Source organism: Leuresthes tenuis, unplaced genomic scaffold (genome assembly GCF_036924035.1).
Source record: "Leuresthes tenuis unplaced genomic scaffold, fLeuTen1.0.hap1 SCAF_3, whole genome shotgun sequence".
Lineage (NCBI taxonomy): Eukaryota > Metazoa > Chordata > Actinopteri > Atheriniformes > Atherinopsidae > Leuresthes > Leuresthes tenuis.
Genome location: NW_027325357.1, coordinates 5286455 through 5292454, shown reverse-complemented (window position 1 = coordinate 5292454; position 6000 = coordinate 5286455). Strand labels below are relative to the sequence as shown.

General features: G+C 39.2%; 1 protein-coding gene across 2 annotated transcripts in view; it reads left to right on the top strand.

The window, feature by feature from the left end:
• Nucleotides 1-6000, top strand: part of ip6k1 (inositol hexakisphosphate kinase 1) — a 29964-nt gene continuing 23964 nt past the window's right edge. Inside the window, exon 1 of one of the 2 annotated variants that reach the window (XM_072381499.1) lies at nucleotides 1-186. The gene's annotated coding sequence lies outside the window, so the exon portion shown is untranslated. The other variant, XM_072381500.1, reaches the window with a different exon arrangement.

Here is a 6000-nt window from a genome sequence, read left to right as displayed (position 1 = left end):
ATGAACTGTAAAATCCAAACAGGCTGCGTTAGCTTCACTGTAGCGACTTTATGCTCTTGGATGTTTTTCTCCTCCGTTTATGAGTTTAGGTACCGGAGACCAACATCCATGTACCTCTACAGTTTCTGAAGCACATCCACAGTGACCTCCGCGAAGTCTTCCGCCGCCCACTCGCTGATCCTGAAGGTGTGTTGTTATTGTGACAGCTTGGTGCAATCAAACCGGAGAGACTGCGTAACGTCAAACCGTGATGTTAGCCAGCTAGCGTTAGCATACAAATGCTACAAAAACGGGAGGGAGAGTCTGTCTGATGCCAGTGTTTTCCGTCCGAGTCTGAAGCCCAGAGCCGTACGTAAGGAACTTTGCGTTTTAGGGGGGAGATGACATGAAACTACGAGGTGTTTTATTTAGATTTTAAGCTAATTTAAAATGAGTGCAGTCGACTTAGCTCGTTAGCATGTTGTCAAGCTAAGGTCAAGAAGCTGGCCAGTCTTGACAGCTAACGCTAACTGATACCCGAGTCTATAAACGTGTAATGTGGCAGCTAGCCACACTGCTACCAACTAACGGCACCTCTAACGTTATGATCATGTTATCCTTGGATGCTGGGCTGGTGTCGTTTTCATTATTAAAAGGTGGGTCTTTAAAAGTTTTATTAGCCTGACGGTAGCTTTGTGTAAATGAGATCTTACCGGAGATTGTTGTATCTGGGATAAGACGCACTTCCTTTCAAATTTTGTTTTACTGTTTCAAATGATCAGTGTAATCAAGTTGTTATGACTGCCTGGCGTGTAGTCAAAGTTTACATTTACCTGGGTTCTGGTTATTTAGATGTCTTCATCCTTGCTGGGTGTGATGTTATTTGTCATCATAACATCCAAAACTGTCTTGTCACGCTGCTCTACAAATATTACGAGTAAATAAAGAGATTGTCACCCAAGAGCTACTTATTATCTGCTTTTACAGACCCATAGCTGTTACCATGGGAGTGACAGGTGGATTTACAGAGGATGCAGTGTTTGTTTGTGGCTTGTCCAATATCTAAAATAACTTAATATCACTTAATATCTTTCCAGTCAGGCAGGATCATTTTAGATTATTTATGGAAGGATAACACCAATGTGAACTGAAACTAAAGTTTTTTTTTTTTTTTTTTTTGCTGTATTTACCAAAATATCCTCTTTGGATATTGGTGGCTTGTGTCCAAGTTGCTATACTTTAAAAGCTTTGATGATAATGATTACAAATGTCTGAAAAATAACCAATTATGGCATGGATAAAAGCTAAGTATGTAAGTATAAGCAATATGTGGATGTGTCAGTGTCATTTGTTTGATTTATTAGTTCATGAAAATATGCACCTTTTCCAGCACCTAGTAGCACAATATATAATAGAAAACTTTTAACCAACACAAGATGGATATTTGGAGGATTTGAGTGCAGGATGACTGTGAGGAGAGTTGTTTAACAACTCATACGTTTTTAATGTGAAGAGAAACAACAAACTCTGTTTAAAAAGGATAACAATGATTCACTTTTAGGATGTGAATTACCAGAAATAGTTAAAACCATATTAAAACTATTTAGTTAATAGTTTTTCACACCACTGAAGAGGTGCAGTGCGGGCTGCAGTATTTTGAACTATCCCTTTTCCTCCTGAGCTACACCTGACCTGAAAGGATGTATAATTGAAAATAATCTTTCAGAAAACTCTTCACAGATTGAGGATTTTCTGACTCTCGGCTGACACTGTTGACATGTTTGACATGTGGCGTGTTTTAAGTTGCGTGACTTGCTGAAACTGAACGAAAATGCTTGTCTTGACAAAAGTCTATATTCTAAAACACCTCTCAAACTAAAACCTGTCACAGAGTATCACGTCATCCCCATTGCTGTGGATTCAAAAAGAGCTGTTCATCCTTCTTGTCTTTCTGCTATCTTCTCACATTTTTTTACACTTTTGTTTTGTTGTTTAATCTAATTATTATTGTCCAGAAACCCAAAGCATTTTTGTTTTTCTTGTCATAAATAAGTAAATAGCTTTAAAGTTGCGAAGCTAAAATGAACAAATGACTGTCAGAATGATCATTTGTTGGATCTGTAGATTTCCTGTGTATGTGTGGACCAGGCATCTGTCTTCAGTACGTTGGAAAGTAGTCGACGTGCCTTTGGTGTAAATGGGAAAGTGTTGATGTTAAAGTATTAAATCCAGTTCAGCGGATGGATAAGTTGACTTTAAACTTGAGAGAAAAGCTGTTATTTGGGTGTATTCTGCCTTGTTATTCTCTGATTGAGCCCATCATAGTGGAAATAATAACATTTTTATGTTTATTCTTGAAGTCACAGATGGTGTTAAACTGCTCTACATTTACTGAGTCTCAAAAGGAGAATAACCGAACCCCATTTACACCAGTGCCGTGATTTTGACCAAAAACCTGGGTTTCAGTGTCCCTTGTTGATTTTACGGGTTTATCGACTGACAAAACTGTCATGTCCTGAGTTGTGGTCGCTGTGGCAACCCCAGAGTCTTTGGGTTTGTGATGTCAAAGGAGCCCAGATGGTAGATGTGTGTGGGATTTGACTGATGTGACCTGTCTTCTCACCCAGATGGTTGTTGATGGGACGGATTGTTCTCCCGGTTCTCTGTGTGTTGCTCAGCAGCTGTTGAGTCGTTTCAGGGGACATGGCAGCAGCTGTATTTGTGTTTTTAGCGTTTTCCCAGTTGTTTTTTAGACTGACAGATGTGTTCTGGGGATTTTGTTTCGCACAAGACTGCGTGCCACTGCAAATGAAGCCGAGTATTTTCCTTTTAAGCCTTCTTTGTCATTCTCACTATCTAGTACTCATCTTCATTACTAATTTCCTTCCCCTCTCTGGTCAGTTCTCACCCTTTTGATTCATCGTCCCTTTTATTAATGACATCACAGTCATGCTACCCAATTACACTTAAACCTCTTTTTCCCACTGAACACTCATCACTGGTGTTAGAGTAATTCCCAGGAAAATTGTGTGTGTCAGCAGTTGCAACCTCCAGCCCATATTTTGCATCATTTTGCCTTTTTACGCCATACTACAGTAGAACAGCAACTCTGCAATAAAATAGAAACTACAGAGGTCACACATGATGATGAGGGCGTTGATGGTGACACGAGTGTCTTGATTCTCATGATTTATCTTGAACTTTTGTTTCACTGAAACAGCACCAAGCTGATGCCAAAAAATGTGAACAAAACATCTGTAAATGGCATGAAATTTTTACTATTATTTTCGATGTATTGCTGTTATTCCTGGTATTGATACAAACCTCAGCAGTGTGTCGTTATGAAAATGGACATTTGTCAGACTGCTTATCCGAGTTATTTTGGAGATGATGTGAAAAGGAAAGAGGATCTTGAGTGCATTTGTGAATCACGGTTCCTCTCTGACTGCCTGTCAGAGCTGTGAAAAGGCACCTTCCCTCTTTACATGCGTGTACCACATACCTTTGAATCTGTAATGTGCCTCTAACTTCCGATTTGAAGTATCGGTTTATAAAAATTGGATGTTGCGGCTGGTGAGATCCCATCGCAGAAAGCTTTCCTGTTTTCATTTTTCACAGTTATTTCATCAAATCAGTTTCATCGTCAGCATCACGTTTCCTATTATGAATATGAGCTATGAATCAATTATCCGATTAGTCAATAAATCAAAAGTATTCCAGAGTTTATAGCACATCCGGCATTGATATGAATGCCCAACAGACCCTTTAAAGGTTTAATTGTTAAACATGCTGCCTCTGTAATGGACAGTAAAGGTCCATCTGACTCACATGAAAGCTGTTTGCTTCTTCTTGCTGTTTGTTTCTTTGCCTTTTACCATCCTTAAAAATCGTATTTAACTTGTGTTTCTTGGTTGGATCCACACTCAGTTGGGCTGTAAAAAATCCAAACAAAATATCTCAACCTTTTTTTGTTTTTGTCAGCTTTTTCTGGAGGAACCCACACCATTCTCAGCCCTTTGGTATCCCTTTACAACCAAAGCAGTTCCAGTTCTGGTGTGAGAGGCATTTCTCAGTTGGTTTTAGCTAAGAATTGGTTTGGTTTTCCACAGCCAGAGAGCCATGTGATCGCTTTAAACGTCTCTTCCAAAACACATTAGAGACTCTCCTAACAATGTCTTCAGCTTTTCTATGAAGCACCACAGTGCAGAGAGACAGTTTATCTTCACAAAACCAACAGCGTATCACAGAGTTGATCTTTTTTCCCAGCAAACAGATGTTTTAATATATAATTTGAGTGCCTTTATAAATAACAGTCGGTCTTGTTGTGTGCCGACCAGTGTCTCTAAAGGCTAACCGGCATCTATGAATGCCAATGAAAACAGATTTAAATGTACTGTTATCCATAAAGTCAGCTGACTTTATTAAAACACCAAAAACATTCATATACATCGATGCAAATACTGTTTAACAATTCAGCCACAGACATTTAGAAACATTCAAAGATGCAGCTAGCAACATGGAAATGTTAAACAGCAAGAAAATGAGAGGAAAACGGAGCTCATATTCTTACTATACTAATACTGCTTCGACTTCACATCAGTGTTCGAGTTCAGTTTTTTTAAGATTATTTTTCCCCAAAAACTAACCAGCTCACATTCATTTCAGTGTTATTAAGTGCTGGAACATGGGCCCCATGACCAGTTGCCTGCATGTCTCCATTTATTTATTGTATTACTAATCCTCAAGATACTTAAAAATGAAACTGCTTTTAGTGTACAGCCCATTTAATTTGATTATTGTTTCATACTAGTGAAAGCATAATACCCAGCAGAGACCTGAGGACAAATGCTTCACCTTACCATTAATATCACTCTAACGTGGGGTCAGCTTAGTAGTGAGTGAAAAAGAATAATCCAACTTCAGAGCAACCAGCAACAGCAAAAAGTGTAAAGAAGCTAGGAAAACGGACCAGCAGCTGTGGGACTAAACCAGGTGTGGGAGCGCCACAGTAGACAAAATCACAGAAGACGGAGCTGGTTTATGAGCAGCTGTCTGCAACAATGACAAAAAGTTCTCCTCTTGGTTTGGTTAGTTAGTTGTATATATGGTAGGGCTGCAACTAACGACCATTTTGATGGTCGACTAGTCATCGATTATTCAAACGATTAATCGGTTAATTACTAATTAAAACAATCCAAAACTGAAAAAGGATACATTCAAGCCATATTATAGCTTGACTTTTAACATTGACTGGAAATACTAAGACGGCTGGCAGTAATGCACCAACAGTCAAATCAATACCAAAAAGTTATAACTTTGGACTGTGAAGTTGAATAATAGAATTTTAATGTTAAAATCCAAGACAACTCTGCTTATTTATAGCTAGCAGGCTATGCTAACAAGCTAAATATCTCAATTCCATGATGAGACTCCCAGAGCTCTGACATACTTCCTCTTCAAATGTTCGTGCATGACAGACGTACCATGATACGAGGGGTCGGCTTTACAAAACTTGCATCTTTTTTTTCTTCTGGGTGTCGAGGGTGAAATGCTCCCAGACCCTTGACACTTTTAGCCATTCCACTGTGTTTATACAGGTCCTCTCCCGCTATTATTTACTGTAACGCGCATGAGTCTCTTAGCAGAGATGGGTAGGAAGTGAGATGACTCACTCCGTACGAAAAATGATATTCAGCTCGACAGCGTGAAAAAGAGGCGTAATGACGTAAATGACAATTAAATACGTCGGCGACTAATTATGTTACCGATTTTTGTCGACAACGTCGACTAATCATTGCACCCTTAATATACTGTATTTATGCCTGTGACTAGTGCAGAAATCATCACAAGGTCTGTGAGAAAGGGCTACACTCACTTTGAGTTCATCACATAAAAATGGCCTCAAACTGAATGCTGCTCATGCTCACTTTAAGGATTTCATGCTCAGCACTGCTTGAAGGTGACGTCTTTGCTCTGGATTCTGCTGTATTTACATGAACGATGATCTGAGCACAGTCCACA